Genomic DNA, 16,465 nt, shown 5'->3' on the forward strand with positions numbered 1-16,465 from the left:
ATGAAACTAGACCACTCTCTTTCACCATACACAAAGATAAACTCAAAATGGATGAAAGATCTAAATGTGAGACAAGATTCCATCAAAATCCTAGAGGAGAACACAGGCAACACCCTTTTCGAACTTGGCCACAGTAACTTCTTGCAAGATACATCCATGAAGGCAAGAGAAACAAAAGCAAAAATGAACTATTGGGACTTCACCAAGATAAGTATCTAAGATCTATAAGGAACTTATGAAACTCAACACCCAAGAAACAAACAATCCAATCATGAAATGGGCAAAAGACATGAATATATATTTCACCAAAGAAGACATACACATGGCCAATGAGCACATGAGAAAATGCTCTGCATCACTTGCCATCAGGGAAATACAAATCAAAACCACAATGAGATACTCCCTCACACCAGTGAGAATGGGGAAAATTAACAAGACAGGAAACAACAACTGTTGGAGAGGATGTGGAGAAAGGGCAACCCCCTTGCACTGTTGGTCGGAATTTGAACTGGTGCAGCCACTCTGGGAAACTGTGTGGAGGTTCCTCCAAGAGTTAAAAATAGAGCTACCCTGTGACCCAGCAATTGCACTACTGGGGATTTAGCCCAAAGATACAGATACAGTGAAAAGCTGAGACATCTGCACCCCAATGTTTATAGCAACAATGTCCACAATAGCCAAACTGTGGAAGGAGCCTCGGTGTCCATCAAAAGTTGAATGGATAAAGAAGATGTGGTCTATGTATACAATGGAATATTACTGAGCCATTAAAAATGATGAATACCCACCATTTGCTTCGATGTGGATGGTATTAGAGGGTATTATGCTGAGTGAAGTAAGTCAATCGGAGAAGGACAATCATTATATGGTTTCATTCATATGGGGAATATAAAAAATAGTGAAAGGGATTATAGGGGAACAGAGAGAAAATATGTGGGAAATATCAGAGAGGGCGTCAGAATATGAGAGACTCCTAACTCTGGGAAACGAACAAGGGGTAGTGGAAAGGGAGGTGGGCGGGGGGTTGGGGTGACTGGGTGATGGGCACTGAGGGGGCACTTGACGGGATGAGCACTGGGTGTTAATAGTATATGTTGGCAAATCAAACTCCAATAAAAAGTATACAAAAAAAATAAACTTGGATATTAATTTGGGGAGAATTGACCAAAAAAGAGAGAGAGAGAGAGAGAGAACTTAGGTCCCAAAATAAAAAATAATAAAAGAAAAGTAAACAAAAATATACATATAAATATATAAATTTAAAAGTTGTAAATTAATAATTAAAGGTTTTTTAAAGGAATTTTAAAAATAGGAATAAAATGAAATTAAATAATAATAAAATAAAGAATAAAAGCAAAAAGGAAACTAGATCCTGTTTTCCCCTTACAGTTAAAGCTTTGCAGTAGCCTATGGTCAGTAAACTTGGTACAAGCAAGTTGATCACGCTGGTCTTCTGGGGGAGGGGCCTGTTTTACTGATGATCAGATGGAATTGCCCTAGCGGAAATGCAACTCCTGGGCACAGTGGTGTGCGCCTTCGTGTAAGCAGCTCCAGCCTCCACGAGGTGGCAGTCTTTTGCTCCCTGAAAGCTTTTAGTGCTGATTGATGGGATGAATATGTCAGTGCCCAGCTCTCTAGCCCTGGAGGTGAAAGTCTGCATCCCCCATCTTCAGTGAAACCTCACAGAAGAGCAATCAATCACTCTTGTGTCCCCTGTTTTTGTCAGAACCCTGCATTCACCCTGCCTGTGTCTGAGCTTTTTTTATCTTAGGCCTGTGACTGAGTTTCAAAACTCCAAATTTTAGGGACTTCCGTGGCTTGGACCCACACTGTTTCTGTGAGGGAGGGTCTCATCATGCTTTTGCCATTTGCCAGCATATCACAGGAAAGCAGTTGCAGGACTGAGGTTCACAGTTCACAGTTTATGGCAAAACAGAGCAGACAGCTGACACCAAGACTCAGCCAGTATCCCTGTTCCTATGCCTGGGAATAGTGCTGCACTTAAGCACCACTCATTCTTCTTGGAATCCAGGGGATAGATTCCAAGACATCAGACAATGGTGTCACACCTGGGATTCTACCCCAGCTTGTCACCTGAGCACCTGTAAGCCAGGAACATCCCCAACCACAGCAAACTTCTAAAAGTTCAGATTTTGTGCTCTGCTGTGTATGATACTTTACAGTATCCTCCATAAGGAGGCTTCCTCCCTACTGCTGTAGACACAGCAGTATCTCCCCCAATTCAATTCTCCACACCTCCTGCTTTCCAAAAGGTAGTCACTTTTCTACTTGTAGACTTGCAGTTTTTGTCCTCTCAGACCTCTGATTGATTTCTTGGGCATTCAGAATGATTTGATAACTATCTAGCTGTGTTTGAGGGACAAGACAGGCTTAGGGTCCCCCTAATCCTCTGCCATCTTAACTCCTCCTTTTACACATACATTTGAAGACATCTATGCCACTGTTAAAAAGAAAGAGATAGTTCTATTTTTACTGACATTGAAGGCTTGCCACAAATATTAAGTAAAAATCCATTAGATAAAAAAATCCATTGCAAAACATATACATTATGATTCCATTTGTATTTTTAACATGCTGGATGGATGATGGATGGATAGATGGATGGATGGGAGGAAGGAAATATTTTATATAGGCATAGAAAATGTCTGGAAAGAGACACAAATTTAATATTGTTACCTCTGGGGAATGAGATGTGGAAAGGAGAACAGAAGATATATATCATTTTTGTTGGGTCAAGTAACAAAAATGTAGTCAGATCCCTAGTCACACGAAAGTTTCCAAAGTAGTTAAGAAATAAGTTCAAAAGAGATCAAAAGGGAATGGCCAGAGACTGAGTAAAATACATTTTAGAGTTTCCTGAGCTAAGGTAGGAGAGAGAGAAAAGGGTGGTTTTCAAATATGGAAAAGAGGTCTACTAAAAACAAGGAGAGGTAAGTATCTAACAGAAAATGAGCATGAACAGGTACTTCTTGAAGGCAGAAGATCAAATGGCCAATAGATGTAAGAAAGAAAAAGTTTCACTTACTGGTAATGAAAATATTTTCATATGTGTCTATCAATTCAGTAAAATTTTTAACAGACAGTATTCAATTTTAAAAAGGGAAGATGTAAGAGGTACTTTAATACTTTGCTGGCAGATGTAAATTGGTAAAAACTGTTAGAGAAAGCAATGTGACAATGTGATTTCTAAAAAATTAAACTTCAAAGAACTTATCACAATTGTGATGAAATCACTACTTACGTGATGCTGTTTAACACATACCTCTCCTGCTGAAGTAAGTTCCATGGGAAAAAAAAGAGGCCATGGTCTTCTTCTCCACTGTATCTCGAGTACCTCACCTAGAAACTGGCACATTGTAAGCCCCCAGTAAATCAACCCATGGTTTCTGATAAGTTGCAAACCACAGTTTAAGGACACTGATACTAAATCTATTCTGATGCCTGAATTAATAGAGCTACAAACAACAAATAGTACAAGATGACGTGAAAATCTTCCATCTCTTAAGAATTACCCAAGTTCGGGGCACCTGGGTAGTTCAGTGGTTGGGCTCTGCCTTTGGTTCAGGTCATGATCCCAGGGTCCTGGGATCGAATCCCACAAGAGGCTCCCTGCAGGAAGTCTGCTTCTCCCTCTGCCTATGCTTCTGCCTCTCTCTGTGGCTCTCTCATGAACAAATAATTAAAAAAAAACAAAAGAATTACCCAAGTTCAAAGTAGAATTATTCACAGATATGCCAGCCACAGGGTTCCACCATTTCAACTATTATGCCGTCACTGTCCAGTCTCCTGCCCTCTTATATTTCTGTCATAGCTACCCCCAAAAATCCCCAAACTAACTCATCTACACTCTGTTTCTATACCTGGACTGATGAGTGCTCCTGAAGAGAATGGATACAGGATTCTGTGACAGGGTGGAGACAAATTCAAGATATCCAAGCTTTTCTTGGCTCACTATGATATGGTGATATGCTAGGCCTCTAAAAAGCTCCTCTTTTCATCCTTCTCAAATGCTATCCCAATCCCTCATTGATCGCATCAGATGGGACCTTCTTCAAAATCTTGTGCTCCCACAATTTCATCAATCCTGTCCCTTTCCCTCCTCTCAATGGAAGAGCTACCTTCCTTTCTCTAAGGCCAGTCTTTTCCACTCTTTCACTCTGGAGCCCCCACCCTTCTGCTTCCTTAGCAACTATGTATCATCAAGTTCTATGCCATCTACATGTGAATGGGCTCGTTTCCTATATTCAAAACTAAACATTATTAACAAGATTATCTTCTGTCTAAGATTATCTTCTATCTGTCTATAAGGAATACTCTCTCCTTCCCATTGTAGCCAAGCCTCTTCAAAGTATATACCATATTCGTCATCAGTCCTTCTTGAAAGTGCTTACTCCCCAATCCTCTACAATCTGCCTTCTCTCCTCCTGCTGCACTGATGTCAATCCGTCACTGACCTCCTAATTGCCAAATCTAATGAACATGTTTTTTACAATGTTTTATAGTGTCTGTTATCTGATTACAAGAGGGGTACACATCATGAACAAAGTTATGCCATATGACAAGAGAGAAAAACTTGCACCGTGTAACAGGCAATGAATAAATTGTCCCTAACAAACATAGTGATCTTACAAGCAAATTAAATATATAACCCAAAAGAAAAATGTAAAAAGGGTATAAAGGAGCAAGTCTCAGGAAAAATGCAAATAGCTAACACACATGAAAAAAAACACTCAGCCTTCCTAGTAATAAGAGAAATGTAAGTTACATCAGTCAGATATTATTTTTCACCTATCAAACTTGTAAAAATTAAAAAGACTGTCCATCCTCAGCAAGGGCATACAGAAAAGCACTCTCTGTGGTTAGAATGTAAACCTTCCTGGATGTCACTCTGGCAAAACCTATTCACATCTTTTAATGTAAATATCCCTTGTCCCAATAATTCCTATTAGAAAGCTATCCTGCAGAAATATTTGTGCAGGTATATCTATATCTACATCCATTTTGAGCACTCCACGAAGATGTTTATTGCAGCCTTGTGTTGCGTGGACTAGGGTAATAGGCAAAGGAGATAGAGATATATGGCAGAATAGATGGCACAGTTGGAAGATCAGGGCAACAGGAATTGCTGATTAATTGGATGTGCGGAGGTGAGAGAAGGGGAGGCATCAAGGGTGACCCTAGATTCTTGGCTAGAGCAGCTGAATGGATGATGGTGCCATTTTGCTGAGATACGGAGGGCTGAGGGAAAGGGCTAGGGATCCAAGAAGAGTCAGGAGTCCCATTTTGGCCATGCCACATTTAATATCTATTTGACATCCAAGTAGAGATGTCATATAGGCCATTGGATATATGAGGATGCAGCTTAAAAGTAAGGCTTGAGGGACTCCTGAGTGGCTCAGTGGTTAAGCACATCTGCCTTTGGCCCAGGTCGTGATCTTAGAGTCCTGGGATCTAGTCCCCCATCAGGCTCCCTGCATGGAGCCTGCTTCTCCCTCTGCCTATGTCTTTGCCTCTCTCTGTCTCTCATGAATAAATAAATTTTTAAAAAAAGAAGAAAGAAGAAAGGCTTGAGTCAGACATCTAAGTGTGGGAATGATGAGTATATAGATAGACAGCATTTAAAGCCATGGGGCTGGATGAGTGCTTTCAGGAAGATTCTGGGTGTTTTGCTTTGTTTTGTTTTGTTTAAAAAAATTTTTAGGGATACCTGGTTGGCTGAGCGTTTGAGCAGCTGCCTTCGGCTCAGGTTGTGACCCCAGGGTCCTGGGATCAAGTCCTGTATCAGGCTCCCCGCGGGGAGCCTGCTTCTTCCTCTGCCTATGTCTTTGCCTCTCTCTATGTCTCTTAGGAATAAATAAATAAAATCTTTAATTTTAAAAAAATATTTTATTTATTTATCATTTGAGAGACAGAGCACAAGGCAGCAGGAGGGACATAGGGAGATGAAAAAGTAGACTCCCCTCCAAACTGGAGCCCAATGCAGGACTCGATCCCAGGACCTGAGCCAAAGGCAAAAGCTTAACCGACTCAGCCACCCAGGCGCCCCCTGGAAGATTCTGGATGGAAAAAAGTACATGGAAAAAAGTACATGGACAAAAAAAAGTACGTCACTCCAATATTCAGAGGTTGAGGAGATACATTTAGTAGATGAGGTTAAGCAGAAGTTTTTAATACAGACTTTAGTTTTAAGAAGTTAATACACATTAAATGGTGGGAAATCACATATGTACCACCACATCAAAGGACCCAACTCCTTCCAATCCTGTCTTTTAAGGAATTCTAGGGGTTTTTTTCTTTGTGAATATTTCAAAACACATTTTTTTAAAGATTTTATTTATTTACTTATTTATTTGACAGAGAGAGAGAAGAGAGAGTACAAGCAGGCGGAGCGGCAGGGAGAGGGAGAAACAGGCTCCCCACTGAGCAGGGAGTCCAATGCAGGGTTCAGTCCCAGGACCCTGGGATCATGACCAGAGCTGAAGGCAGATGCTTCACTGACTGAGCCACCCAGGAACCCTCAAACCACATTTAAAGACAATCATACTTTTATTCTATTTTGTTACATCGTGGTTTCCTCACACTGTATAATTCTCCCAGAACAAAACTAAACTAGTCAAGTACCACACGCATAGCACTCAGTAATAGCTTTTCCATAAAGCTTATAATCCAATAACCACCTCATGCCTGAAAAGCTAAGGGAAATGCAAGGACAGAAGCCAAACTCATGCCGCCTTTTATTCTTTCGGGGTGGTCACTTCCCTGTTACACAGTAACTTTCCCCAGCTACTCGCTGAGCTCACCAAATGTCTGAAAGGCCTCAAGACATCTGACAATCCACATCCTCTCCTCTCAGTGCTAGTCTCCCTTCCAACCAACAAAAAGCACAGACTCTTTACATGCTTACTTTAGAAGTTTCCATTCAGAGACTCATGCCTTCAAAAAAGAGAGAAGTACTTCCAATTAGGTCAAAGTTGTCATCAGGAATGCAGCCTCAAAGCAAAACTTAGCAGAAGGAAAGTCGTGTGGGACCTGAGCTTTGGGGCAAACTTACAGGGGTAAGGTGACAGACGAGGGGCTGTTTAAGGTCCGGGAGAAACCAAGAACCATATGATCCTCTCATTAGATGCAGAGAAAGCATTTAACAAAATACAGCATCCATTCCTGATCAAAACTCTTCAGAGTGTAGGGATAGAGGGAACTTTCCTCGACATCTTAAAAGCCATCTACGAAAAGCCCACAGCAAATATCATTCTCAATGGGGAAGCACTGGGAGCCTTTCCCCTAAGATCAGGAACAAGACAGGGATGTCCACTCTTACCACTGCTGTTCAACATAGTACTGGAAGTCCTAGCCTCAGCAATCAGACAACAAAAAGACATTAAAGGCACTCAAATTGGCAAAGAAGAAGTCAAACTCTCCCTCTTCGCCGATGACATGATACTCTACATAGAAAACCCAAAAGCCTCCACCCCAAGATTGCTAGAACTCATACAGCAATTTGGTAGCGTGGCAGGATACAAAATCAATGCCCAGAAATCAGTGGCATTTCTATACACTAATAATGAGAATGAAGAAAGAGAAATGAAGGAGTCAATCCCATTTTCAATTGCACCCAAAAGCATAGGATACCTAGGAATAAACCTAACCAAAGAGGTAAAGGATCTATACCCTAAAAACTAGAGAACACTTCTGAAAGAAATTGAGGAAGACACAAAGAGATGGAAAAATATTCCATGCTCATGGATTGGCAGAATTAATATTGTGAAAATGTCAGTGTTACCCAGGGCAATTTACACGTTTAATGCAATCCCTATCAAAATACCATGGACTTTCTTCAGAGAGTTAGAACAAATCATTTTAAGATTTGTGTGGAATCAGAAAAGACCCCGAACAGCCAGGGGAATTTTAAAAAAGAAAACCAGAGCGGGGGCATCACAATGCCAGATTTCAGGTTGTACTACAAAGCTGTGGTCATCAAGACAGTGTGGTACTGGCACAAAAACAGACACAGAGATCAATGGAACAGAATAGAGAACCCAGAAGTGGACCCTGAACTTTATGGTCAACTAATATTCGATAAAGGAGGAAAGACTATCCATTGGAAGAAAGACAGTCTCTTCAATAAATGGTGCTGGGAAAATTGGACATCCACATGCAGAAGAATGAAACTAGACCACTCTCTTTCACCATACACAAAGATAAACTCAAAATGGATGAAAGATCTAAATGTGAGACAAGATTCCATCAAAATCCTAGAGAAGAACACAGGCAACACCCTTTTTGAACTCGGCCACAGTAACTTCTTGCAAGATACATCCATGAAGGCAAGAGAAACAAAAGCAAAAATGAACTATTGGGACTTCATCAAGATAAGAAGCTTTTGCACAGCAAAGGATACAGTCAACAAAACTAAAAGACAACCTACACCATGAGAGAAGATATTTACAAATGACGTATCAGATAAAGGGCTAGTTTCCAAGATCTATAAAGAACTTATTAAATTCAACACCAAAGAAACAAACAATCCAATTATGAAATGGGCAAAAGACATGAACAGAAATCTCACAGAGGAAGACATAGACATGGCCAACATCCACATGAGAAAATGCTCTGCATCACTTGCCATCAGGGAAATACAAATGAAAACCACAATGAGATACCACCTCACACCAGTGAGAATGGGGAAAATTAACAAGGCAGGAAACCACAAATATTGGAGAGGATGCGGAGAAAAGGGAACCCTCTTACACTGTTGGTGGGAATGTGAACTGGTGCAGCCACTCTGGAAAACTGTGTGGAGGTTCCTCAAAGAGTTACAAATAGACCTGCCCTATGACCCAGCAATTGCACTGTTGGGGATTTACCCCAAAGATACAGATGCAATGAAACGCCGGGACACCTGCACCCCGATGTTTCTAGCAGCAATGTCCACAATAGCCAAACTGTGGAAGGAGCCTCGGTGTCCATCGAAAGATGAATGGGTAAAGAAGATGTGGTTTATGTATACAATGGAATATTACTCAGCCATTAGAAATGACAAATACCCACCATTTGCTTCAACGTGGATGGAACTGGAGGGTATTATGCTGAGTGAAGTAAGTCAATCAGAGAAGGACAAACATTATATGTTCTCATTCATTTGGGGAATATAAATAATAGTGAAAGGGAATAGAAGGGAAGGGAGAAGAAATGTGTGGGAAATATCAGAAAGGGAGACAGAACATAAAGACTCCTAACTCTGGGAAATGAACTAGGGGTGGTGGAAGGGGAGGAGTGCGGGGGGTGGGGGTGAATGGGTAACGGGCACTGGAGGGGGCACTTGACAGGATGAGCACTGGGTGTTATTCTGTATGTTGGTAAATTGAACACCAATAAAAAATAAATGTATTAAAAAAAATAAAATAAGCTCCGGGAGAGCACAAAAGACCGCCAATTCCTAGAATGGCAATGTCATTCATTAATTCATTTAACAAATATGAGTTAAGCACCTATGATGTGCCAGGCTCTGTTATGGGTGCTGGGGTCTACCAGTAAATAAAACAGAAATCCCTGCCCACAGGGAGCTTACATTCTGGAGGGAGGAGGGACAAGAAAAAAGAAAGAAAAATGAAAAAATGTATTATATTCAAGTAATAAGGTAGGGAAGGGTCATATAGAATGTTCAGGGATGGGGTTTTAAGTTTCAATAGCGTGGTTTGGGAAGGCCTCACTGAAGTTTGTATTTAAGTACAAACTCCGGAAGGTCAGGTCGGATTTCAAGTGCCTCAGGAAGTTGTTTTGTTGTGTGCTCCAGTTCCACCATCATCAAAGCTTGGGCCTTAAAGGCCTGGTATCCCCAGCCTAGCACCAATCCTTGTTCATCTCTTGTACTTAAGAGAAAGAGCTCCAAAGAGCCAGACCTTGCCCTTAAAGAGGTTAATGACCTTCCAGGTGGAAAAACAACAAAGAAGGATGTGAAGGGCTTTCCTGAGGTATAAACAAAGTGATTTAGGACAGGGTAACTGGTAATCCAGTTCCAGGGAAAGTAACTGTATGTCCAGTAAGGCTGTCCCAAAGGAGAGGACCTTAGAGCTAGATCTTGAGAGATGAATAGGAGCTCACAGCAGGAGAGTAGGTATGGGTGGCAAGTTAGCTTTTCAGGAAAAAGAAGCCATTTGAGCAAAGGTCCAGAGATGGAATCAGTGAGGCTATTTTTTCTTCGGTATGGTCCCTGCCTCCAGTACTCTGTCCACCGCAGGATAAAACAAGCACACACTCACCCTCAGGCTCTCTGGGCTGACTGTTGGGAAATCCTTATCACTTACCACACCCTCATTTCTTCCCTAGCCAGCAGGAAAGGCAGAAGTTGAGTCAGGCGCACATCCCTAGAATCCAGAGGGTAGTAACCCTCTCCTCACTTCAGGACAATCCCTACTGAGCTAAGAGCCCCAGAGGCTTCATTCAGCCAGGTACATTCAGGGCTGTGTCCTTATAGTAATAAAGTGGCAAGTGGTCCCCTGTTAGAAGTGAAATGGTGAAGGAGGGTCAGATTATCAGTGAGAGAAGTGGGTCAAAGTCTCCACAGCACATCTGAAATGGAGTCAGGGACCAAAACTCAGGTTTCAGCTTGGAAGGGCAAGTTTCAATCATTGAGTCCTTACTTGTGAGCTATTTAGTGTTCCTAAAATCTCAGACAGCAGAAGCGGTGGGGACAGGGGATAGGAACACAAGCTCTGCAGCCACATGGCCCAGTTTGGTGATTTGGGGCAAGGCAGCTAAATCTCTGATTTTCCTTTCCATCATAACATGGTTGTAACTGTAGTGTCTGCCACACAGAGTTACTATGAGGATAATATGAGATAAGTGTGTAAAGAACTTATCAGAGTACATGGCTCAATAGAGCCTAACAACCATTATTAGTAGCATTAAGGGGGAAGAGCTCCAAGAGCATCAAGCAGAATGCCACATTGACTCACTGACCAATTATCGCAGAATAGGCCTCCAAGGTCCATTTCACCACTCTGACCTAAAGTGAGGCACCTAAAATTATGTTAGCAGAAATGTTCATCCCCTGCCAGGAGAAGTCTCATAAGCCAAGTTGGTGGTCTTTTTCTACTTGGATTCTAGCAGGTGCTAAAAACAAACAAACATGTAAAAAAACAAAACAGATTTAAAAAAAAAAAAAACCTAGAACTGCAACAAAAAAACTTCATCAGGGCCTCAATTCCTTGCATTGTTCTCTCCACAGCCCAGTGGGGTAAACACATTAGGTCATTAACACCTTAATATTAATGGGTTTATGAGGAGTGGGAGTAGGGAGCTGAAAGAACAGAAAAGAAGCCAGTTAAAAATAAGAGGTCCAGGAGGCAGTGACGATTAATTTCTGTCACAACTGTACAAGGTCTAGGGTCAACCCTGCCAAAATCAATATTCTGGAATGCTAGGTCCTCTGGTCCTAAAGGAGCAGGGTACTTAGTGGGGGAAGAAAATATTGGTTAATGAAAAACAGATCACCTGTTCCTTCACCAGAATTCTAACCAAATGATTTCACGGCCAAAAAACCCCTAACTATCTCATTCAACTTTGGGGGCTGGAGGAACAGGTTTCCTGGCCCTCTACAAACCATCACAGGGGATAAGAGCATTCTGTGCCCCTTCTGAGGGCCCTGGGGACCCTCTTCCAGGAGCAAACCTCCAACGCCTGCTCCAAAGATGGCAAGATAAAGCAGTTCAACTCCAGAGCACACAGCTGGGTCCCCTGCCCCAAGCTCAGGGGGAGCCCACTGAGGCGAGACTCCCAGCCAAGCCGCCTCCAGCCTTTACCTTTGGGGGACCTACAGAGGCCAGAGAAGCTGACGCCGCGAGGTCCGAGGTCCGGAAGCGGGGCGAGACCGAGACCCGGCGCGATGGCCAAGCGCTGAGAGAGGAACCACCGAAAAGGTGACTCGACGTCTCCGAGGGTGCAGTTCCCGCTGGGAGCTCGGCCCCACCCGCCCCCAGGGCCGGCTCGGGAGGGGCTCCAGCCGGGGCTGGCGGGAAAAGCCGAGCCACTCTGCTTGAGGCGAGACCCGGAGGAGGCAGAGCCCCGAGGGGTACAGCCTCCGTTAGCGACCGGTGGGCCAGGGAAGGGGCCAGAAGAGGCCCGAGGGAACGCAAACTGGCGGGGAGGGGCCGCCCCAAGCAGACAGGAGTCAAAGCGTGGGGGGTGCGGTCCAGGGAGGCAGACAAGGGAGACGGGACAGGCGGTCAGCCAGGGAGAAGGAAAGATTGGGAGATCACAGACGGGGGGCGGGGGCAGGGAAGGGCGCAGATCCCTGAGATAAGGGTGGGGGGGGCGCTTAGGCAGAGAAAAGCAGGGAGGGGCCCGGGAGGAGCCCGGGACCCAGGGCGAAGGGGCGGCCCCCGGCCGCAGAAGTACCTGTCACCTGCAACAGGTGCCACGAGAGGGTGAGACGTCCCAGCGTCCCAGTGCCGGACTCAACGGAGGGTCTCCGGCTCCTGGAAGACTGCAGTCCTGCTCCGCGGCCGGCCCTACTCACCCTCCCGGTAGGCGGAAAAAGCTGCAACTTTCCCTGGAGCGGGGAGGAGCTGGACTCTTAAAGGGGCCGCACAGCTCTCTGGGCCCTTTAGTAGGGGGCTGCGCCACCCAAAGTGTACTCTGAGAGCCAAAGACTTTTAAGTCACTAGAGGGATACCCTCCTGGGTTAGGAAAAGAAGCTTAAGGGCCGAGGATTGGGGTCTAAGACTGGACGTGGCCCCCTTTTCACTTCCATCTGTGGCCACTCAGATGATAAATCTCCTGCCTCTTCCGCTTAGCTGAGCCAAAAGTTGTCAAACTGTCGTGTCCTTATAAGAAGATGAAGACTCTAGACCATATGATTTGGGAAGATAAAATACGATACCATTCGGATCCTTTAACTTTCAGGCCAATAACAGCGGCAAATAAAAGCGTCTGTCTAAAATAGGAATGTTTGAGACAAAGGACCTAAACTAAAATTCATACATACACAGAGACACAAATGTTTAAAACATTCAACTCACTAGTAATCAAATAAGAGCAGATTAGAACAATACTGAGACTCTTTGGCAAAGTATTTGTTTGTTTTTATCACATTTAATGAGAAAGTAGCTACCAAAAACAAAGTTCTTTCATAATTGCTGGTGGGAGAGTGTGTTGATTAAAAACCCTTTTAGAAGGCATGTGGGCAATATACCTCATTAGACTTTAGAATATTTATATCTACCCAGTAATTGTAGATTCCTGTCCCCCCCCCCACTTGCCTTCTCATCAGCCATTAACCATGCTCAATTAAACATCCCAAGTCTACCATCTTAAAAAAAAAAAGTCCTCCCTACAAACTAGATACTTCTCCAGCTCCTCTTTATGGGCAAATTTATTGAAAATGTACTTTGCAGGTACATTTGCAATCTCTATTCTCTTCTTCTCACCTACCAATTTGGCATCCTTCTCCAACACTCTACTGAAATTGAGCTCAACAAAATACCCAACCAATGAATGACCCCCATGTCAATAAATCTATGTAAATAAATAAAAAAATAAAGTGGAGGGATGCCTGGGTAGGCTCAGTGGTTGAGTGTCTGCCTTTGACTCAGGTGGTGATCCCGGGATCCTGGGATCAAGTCCCACATCCAGCTCCCCGCAGGGAGCCTCCTTCTCCCTCTGCTTATGTCTCTGCCACTCGTTCTGTGTCTCTCATGAATAAAAAAATAAAATCTTCTAAAAATAAATGCATGAATAAATAAATGGGATATTTTTAATTATTATCTTGCTTGACATCTTCCCTACATTTAGCACTATTAACTATTTCCTCCTACTTGAAAGTCTTCCTGTGACATTTGTAATTCCATAGCCTTGCTTTTCCTCCTACCCTTTTGCCCTCTCCTCTGAAGCATTTTGTAGATTCTACTTCTGCTATCTAACCTCTGATAGTCAGACATGCTCAGAGCTAGGCTGCATATATTGTCTCGCTAAATGATCTCTTTCACTCACTTGGCTTTAATTACCATCTATATGACCACAGCTATGATTTTATAGCTCTATCCAGAACTCTTCACTGAACTCTGTGTTCTTGACATCTCCATTTGGATGTCTTGCAGACATCTCAAATTCAACACATCCAAAGCTGAACACCCCATATTTTCTCTTAAATTTGCTCTTCCTCCAGTGTTTCCTATCTCAGTAAATGATAACATGCCACCCAAGGCAGAAACTTGACACCTAGCATAGTACCTGGCACATATTAGGCCTTCACTAATATTTATATAATGCATGAATGAATGTGTCCTAAGGAAAACAGATATACACAAATTTTTTGTACAACTATGCTAATCCTAGTATTACTTAGAATAATAAAATACTAAGAAAAAACCTAATGGTTCAATGCTTAAGTAAATTTTAATAGAGTCATACAATGGAATATCACATAGCCAATAAAACTGACATTTACGCATAGGTTATGACAGGAAAATGCTTATGCTCTAATATTGATAGAAAGTAGGATACAACATTTAATATAAAATATGATCACAACAGTTAATGAAAATGGGTCGATTTGCCTGGGAAAAAGATTAGAACAAAATCTGCAAAATACTAGTAGTGGCTGTCTCTATGTGATGGAAATAAATGAATTTTTGGTTGTCCTCCTACTTCTCTGTATTTTTCAACTTTGTTATAATGAGAACCGTATGGCTTTGACAATATAAGTAATTGTTTTTGAAAAAGCTTGGGAAAAAATAATTTTAAAAATTTTATTTATTTATTTGAGCAGACACCCTGCTGAGCACGGAGCCTGACATGGACTCTACGTCACTACCCATGAGATTAAGGCCTGAGCGGAAACCAAGAGACAGATACTTAACTGAGCCATACAGACTCCCCCCCAAAAAATCATTTTAATTCTAACAGACAAAACAGTAAAATTTAGCTCCCAGGTTCTACCCAAAATTTGCTTCCATATTTTAGCCCTCCAGTATCCCATGCACTGCCTGAAGTGTGAAGAAAAGCCACTTCAAAAAGGAAATCCTTTTGTTAGCTTTGCTGACTCAGCCCTCAGGACCTGTGCTCAGCCCTAGGCTTTGCATATGCTCTATCTCCCTAACCTGGCCTGTGGGAATTTAGACCACGCACTTTTCTGCTCCTTTTTTTGCAGATGATGCTTGCAGAAGCTGGAAACACCCTCAGCCAGGAGAGACTCCAGAAAACATTTTAGTCCAATCCCCTTATCCCCAGCAAAATTTCCAGATATTTTGGGGGTTTTTTTGTGCAGTTTCTCACTCTTTAACATCCACCTCATTAAACAGGATGTGAGAATCTGACTCTTTTACCCTATGACAGTCTCCGTGCACCAACTGCAAATACACAGAGAAAGACACACATAAACAATGAACCAAAACAAAGTTAGGCAATGGCCTATTCCCACAGACTCTGTGCTGTCCATTTCTGTTTGATCCTCCTTGCTTGCCACAAGGATTCTGTGCTCAAATTCTTATAACCAAATATCATGAGGGGTCCAGTATAAGCAAACCCATGTTGTAACATGTATCAGAATTTCTTTTTGGAGCACCTGGGTGGCTCAGTGGTTGAGGGGTCCTGGGATTGAGTCCCGCATCAGGCTCCCCAGAAGGAGCCTGCTTATCCCTCTGCTTATGTCTCTGACTTTCTCTCTGTCTCTCATGAATAAATAAATAAAATCTTTTAAAAAAAGAATTTCTTTTTAAGGCTCAATAATACTCCATTGTATAAATATACCACATTTTGTTTATCAGTCAGTTGATGGGCATTTGAATTATTTCCATCTTTCAGCTATTGTGAATGCTGCCATGAACATTGGTGTACAAGTATCTGAGTCTCTGCTTTCAATTCTTTTGGCATATACCTAGAAGTGGAATTGCTATATTATGTGGTAACTCTATATTTAGCTTTCCAAGGAATTGCCAAATTGTTTTCAACAGCAATGCACAAGGATTCCTGTTTTCCCATATCCTCACAAAAATGTGGTATTTTCTGGGGAGTTTTGTTTGTGGTTTTTTTATATAATAGCCATCCCTAATGAGTCCGAAGTGATATCTCATTTTGGTTTTGATTTACATTTTTCCCAATGGCTTGTGATGTTATTCATCATTTCTTGTGCTTATTGTTCAACTTATATATTTTCTTTAGAGACATATCCAAGTTCTTTGCCCATTTTTGAATTCCATTTGTTGTTGTTGTTGAGTTGTGGGAATTCATTACATATTCTGGGTATTAATCCTTTATCAGATATATGCTTTGCAAATATTTTCCCCCATTCAGTGAACTGTCTTTTCATTCTCTTGATAATATCTTTTGATGTGCAAAATTCTTTAAGTTTAATGAAGTTCAATTTATTTATGTTGTTGTCTGTGCTTTGATGTCATATCCAAAAAAATCATTGCCAAATCCAAAGTCTATATGTTTTCTTCTAATA

The 16,465-nt window shown here is 42.2% G+C and overlaps 1 protein-coding gene across 6 annotated transcripts in view; it reads right to left on the reverse strand.

The window, feature by feature from the left end:
- Positions 1-12,576, reverse strand: part of SYTL4 (synaptotagmin like 4) — a 79,436-nt gene extending 66,860 nt beyond the window's left edge. For 3 of the 6 annotated variants that reach the window (XM_038587841.1, XM_038587844.1, XM_038587843.1), the window contains exon 1: positions 12,418-12,573. The gene's annotated coding sequence lies outside the window, so the exon portion shown is untranslated. Of the gene's footprint in view, positions 1-11,822; positions 11,917-12,417 lie in introns of all 6 variants that reach the window. The other 3 variants (XM_038587840.1, XM_038587842.1, XM_038587845.1) reach the window with 2 other exon arrangements.
- Positions 12,577-16,465: the final 3,889 nt, after the last annotated feature.

Source organism: Canis lupus, chromosome X, assembly GCF_011100685.1.
Source record: "Canis lupus familiaris isolate Mischka breed German Shepherd chromosome X, alternate assembly UU_Cfam_GSD_1.0, whole genome shotgun sequence".
Taxonomy (NCBI): Eukaryota; Metazoa; Chordata; class Mammalia; order Carnivora; family Canidae; genus Canis; species Canis lupus.